The following is a 4792-nucleotide window of genomic DNA, read 5'->3' as shown; positions in this document are numbered from 1 at the left end:
CTCATATTTCCTTTCAATAAAATCTCTATTTTTATTATATTTATTTTCTTTTCCACCACAACCATGAGCTACTAAACCCATCTAGCCGAAGGTTGTCGATATTCCCCAAAAATGGTTCTTGAGGCTTAGAGTCCGTACTTAGCCTCCTCGCTGAGTATTCATCATTTCTCCACAGTACGGGACTGACGCTTTCGTCCATGTCCATTAAGAAGTAAGCTTTTCAACGTATGCAAAGGCGGCCGCTTTGTATGTTTTGGGAAGGTTGCACAGTCGGTTTGTTAGCTTACTGCGTTAGAGGTTGGTGAGCCTAAGAGACAAAATAGCATGGGATTCGCCATTGAAAAGCGTTGATCTAGCATAAGACGAACCCACAGAAGCGATTGTTGGCTAGAGTCAGGTTCCACTAAATCGTAAGTCTAAATCCTTGGAGCTGGTGGTCGTAGGCGTCCTCTTCCACTATAACTGACTTATTCAGTTTGGGAAGGATCATTTAAAAGCCGATGATTAAACCCAAGGCGGAATGAAACAACTGGAGGCTGAAATCTCCCATAAGAATTTCCTTTCTCTCAACTCTATTTTTAATTTCTCGAATCTTCGATTCAACATTCTTAATTATGTTTTTATTTTATTTTTCGTTTCCAGATCCAAACCTTCAATTCTGTTATTTTCTTATTTTTTTCAGGAACGCAGGTTTTCTTGGGCAATATTCTACCTGGGATTTCACGGAACAAGACATTGTGCAAATTAAATCCCTGAGGATTTGACCCTATTTCTCTTTTTACTATTCTTTTTCAGTATTTATTAGGGATAGGGTATTTTTGGTGCTTTAAACGACCGCATCAAATTTTGGTGCCGTTACCGGGGACTGGCAACATACTAATCTTGTTTTTTGTTTCTTATGACCAGATCTACTCCATGTACTTTTGCGTTCGATTCAGAAATTGAGAAGACTGCTAGAGCCAATCGTAAGGAGACAAAGTTGCAAAAAAAGCAGTCAGCGGTGGTTGGAACTCAAAGTAACCCACCGCCAAAAAATGAAGTCGACGACGAAGCTAAGTCCAGGGTTAACGAAAACCCTACCTGAACACTTGAAAGTGAAAAAGTAGAAGTCGCTCAATAGATAAGTGCTTAACGCTAGGGTTAACGACAACCCAAATCTAGCACACCAACCAATGGTTCAAACGATTTGGCAACTGGCCGAAGCTCCGACAGAACAACTGCTATTGTGCATCGCGTATCCTACTGTGGATACCGATTTTGAGTTAAAGTCAGGTTTAATCTAGTTACTGCCAACTTTTCATGGGTTGAAAAATAAAAAACCCCACAAGCATCTGAAAGAGTTTCATATGGTTTGTCTTAGCATGAGGGGTAACTGAGGATTAGATTAAATTGCGTGCTTTCCCTTTCTCCCTAGCAGATTCCGCTAAGGAATGGTTCTGTTATTTACCCTCTAGATCTATTACAACTTGAGCTGATTTATCTCATTTGTTTATGAACAGGTTTTTTTCAGCGTCTTAAGTAGCTTAACTAAGAAAAGAGATCATTGGAATAAGGCAAAAGGAAGCTGAGTCCCTTTACGATTATTGGGAGCAATTTAAGAAGTTGTGTGTAAGTTGCCCACAACATGGTATAACGGAGCAATCTCTCATCCAATACTTTTACGAAGGTTTGAAGCCCATAGAGATGAATATGGTAGATGCCGCTAGTGGAATAGCATTGGTCAACATGACTCCCCAACAAGCGAGAGACTTGATCTCCATGATGGATGCAAATTCTCAACAGTTCCGAGCCAATATTGAACCCCCTAGAAGGGTTCACCAGCTAAGTAATTCAACCTTAGAGGATAAAGTTGATAGACATACTAATATGATGAACTCTCTTATTGCAGAAAAAGCGAAGACAGCTTGGTTATACGGAATATGTGCTACACCTGATCATGCAACTGATGCATGTCCCGGTTTGTATGATGATACCATGGCCCATCTGGATACTGTAGAAAATTTCCCTAGGCTGCTACAAAGGCGATACAACCCCTATGCTAATACCTACAACCCAGGGTGGAAAGACCATCCTAACTTAAGTTATGGGGCCAATCCACGAAATAACCAGCCATACCAAAATCGGTTTCCGTAACAGCCGTAAGGTTCAAGTAATTTTCTAGAAACCATGGTCAATAAGTTAGCAGCTAATGTTCTTGATTTTCAACAGCAAACTCTTAGTTTCCAAAAATAGACGAAGGATTTTCGACAGAAAACTGAGGCGTCCATCAGAGAGTTGACCACATCGATCGAGAAATTGACTTCTCAAGGGAAGTTAACGTCACAAACAAAACCAAACCCTAGACAAAATACAAATGTAATGACGTTGTGAAGCGGAAAGGTACTGGAACCGATTGCTAACAAGAATATTGGCCAAAAATCGCTCAAGAAAAACTCGAGAAAGACGAACAGGTCCGACTGAAGCCTCCACTACCTAAAATTCAACGTCCATTTCTAGAACGATTCAACCAGTGTCGACGAGGTAAAGAGGACAAGGAAATCCTCGAAACATTTAGGAATGTCGAGATCAACATTCCGCTGTTGGACGCCATCAAGCAAATACCACAGTATGCTAAATTTCTTAGGAATGTCGAGATTAAGATTCCACTGTTGGACGCAATCAAGAAAATACCGCGGTATGCTAAATTTCTTAAAGATCTTTTCACCAACAAGTGAAAATTAACAAGTAATAAATGGTGAATGTTGGTGAAAATGTATCCGCAGTGCTACAGCAGAAAATGCCGACAAAATGCAAGGATAGGGGCATTTTTACAATACCATGCAAAATAGGCCATCTGGAAATTAAGAAGGCTATGTGTGATCTAGAGGATTCTATAAATGTAATGCCGTATTCTATTTATGAATCACTTAATGCAGGTTTTTAACAGAAACAGGTGTTATCATTCAATTAGCGGATAGGTCTGTTGTGCATCCAGAAAGAGTCATTGAGGATGTTCTAGTAAAAGTTAACGAGTTTATTTTCCCTGCAGAATTTTATGTGATCAAAATAGAGGAGGATAGCACTCCTAGATCTTCAGATCTCCTATTGGGTTGACCGTTCCTTAGTACAGCTAGTACTAAAATTGAAGTTCAAAGTGGAACTCTCACGATGGAGTTTGATGGGGAGATCGTAAAGTTTAATGTCTACGACGCCATTAACCATCCAAGTGAAATCTTGAGCATAAATCGTATCGACATAATTGACTCTTTGGCGGAAGAGAATTTTGAGTAAATTTATGGAGATGATTATGAACTTGAAAAATTTGAATTTGTTAATGAGTTATTATATTCAAATACTAAACTGTTACCGTCTGTTATACAGGCACCAGAGTTAGAGTTAGAACCCGCAGGAAAGGCAAGGAAATTAGACATCCAAGAGTCAGAAGAAATTCGCAATGATACCTACGAGAATGCTCGTATTTATAAAGACAAGACAAAGTTGTTTCACGATAAGAGAATAGCTCAGAAGCATTTTTCAGTAGGACAAACAGTTTTACATTATAACTCTGTGTTAAAGTTATTCCCAGGTAAGCTTCGATCAGGATGGCAGTGACCTTTTATTGTTACTGAGGAGTTGACACATTGAGCGATTGAAATAGAGAGTGAAGAATCTAGAAAGCGATTCGTAGTCAATGGCCAGCGGTTGAAGCCATTTTATGAGAATTTTCGAGCCCACATGGTTGAGAAAATCCATTTGGAACCACCATAGAACCAATAACAGCGTCGAGCTAATGACGTTAAACAATCGCTTATTGAGAGGCAACCCAATTTTTATTTTTTTATTTTTTTATTTTTTTATTTTTTTTTACTTTATTTATTACTTTATTTTATTTTATTATTTATTACTTATTTGGATATTAATAAATTTTTCTTCTTTTGCTTAGATAAAATAGAGCGAAAATGCGAAAAAAACCGTTGAACAACGCTTAGAGCACATTGAGGCCCGACTTGAAACCTTTGGCTAGCAACTGACCGAGCTCATTGCCATCATATGTGATCGACAGTAACAACACAGAGATTTTTCTAGATTTTTCTACCTATTTATTTCTTTTCGTCCACATTGAGGACAATGTGCTTTCAGTAAGGGGAGGTACTCTTCGTTTTTACTGTAATTTTTTGTCGTGATTTTGGTTCTTGTTGCTGTTGCTGTGATTATTTTTGGCTAGTGTTACTACTTGAGGCTCCATTTTGTCCATATTTATTTAGAATATCTTGCCTCTTTTCATGCCCAAGATTTTTACCAAGAATTGCCTACTATTTGACCTACAAGTATGATTCTTGTTTTCTGAGGAAATTACGAATTTTCCATAATTGATGCCATCTCCACTGCTTTATTCTTATTAGGCTAAAAATAATTGTGATTCATAGAGTTAACTTTATCTTGCTTTGTATATTTTGGGAAGGTTGCACAGTCGGTTCGTTAGCTTACTGCGTCAGAGGTTGGCGAGCCCAAAAGACAAAATGGCATGGGATTCGCCATTGAGAAGCGTTGATCTAGCATAAGACGATCCCACAGAAGCGATTGTTGGCTAGAGTCAGGTTCCACTAAATCGTAAGTCTAAATCCTTGGAGCTGGTGGCCGTAAGTGTCCTCTTCCACTATAACTGGCTTATTCAGTTTGGGAAGGATCATTTAAAAGTCGAGGAATGAACCCAAGGCGGAACGAAACAACTGGAGGCTGGAATCCCCCATAAGAATTTTCTTTCTCTCAACTTTATTTTTAATTTATTGAATCTTCGATTCAACATTCTGTT

General features: G+C 38.6%; 1 non-coding gene across 1 annotated transcript; it reads right to left on the bottom strand.

The window, feature by feature from the left end:
• Positions 1-1524: 1524 nt before the first annotated feature.
• LOC128035159 (small nucleolar RNA R71) lies at positions 1525-1631 on the bottom strand. Its single transcript, XR_008191560.1, has one exon. It is a non-coding gene; the product is annotated as a small nucleolar RNA R71 (small nucleolar RNA).
• Between the last annotated feature and the right edge of the window lie 3161 nt (positions 1632-4792).

This window comes from Gossypium raimondii, chromosome 11 (assembly GCF_025698545.1).
Source record: "Gossypium raimondii isolate GPD5lz chromosome 11, ASM2569854v1, whole genome shotgun sequence".
NCBI lineage: Eukaryota > Viridiplantae > Streptophyta > Magnoliopsida > Malvales > Malvaceae > Gossypium > Gossypium raimondii.
Note: the sequence above shows the minus strand (reverse complement) of the source record. Positions and strands in the feature narration are given on the sequence as shown.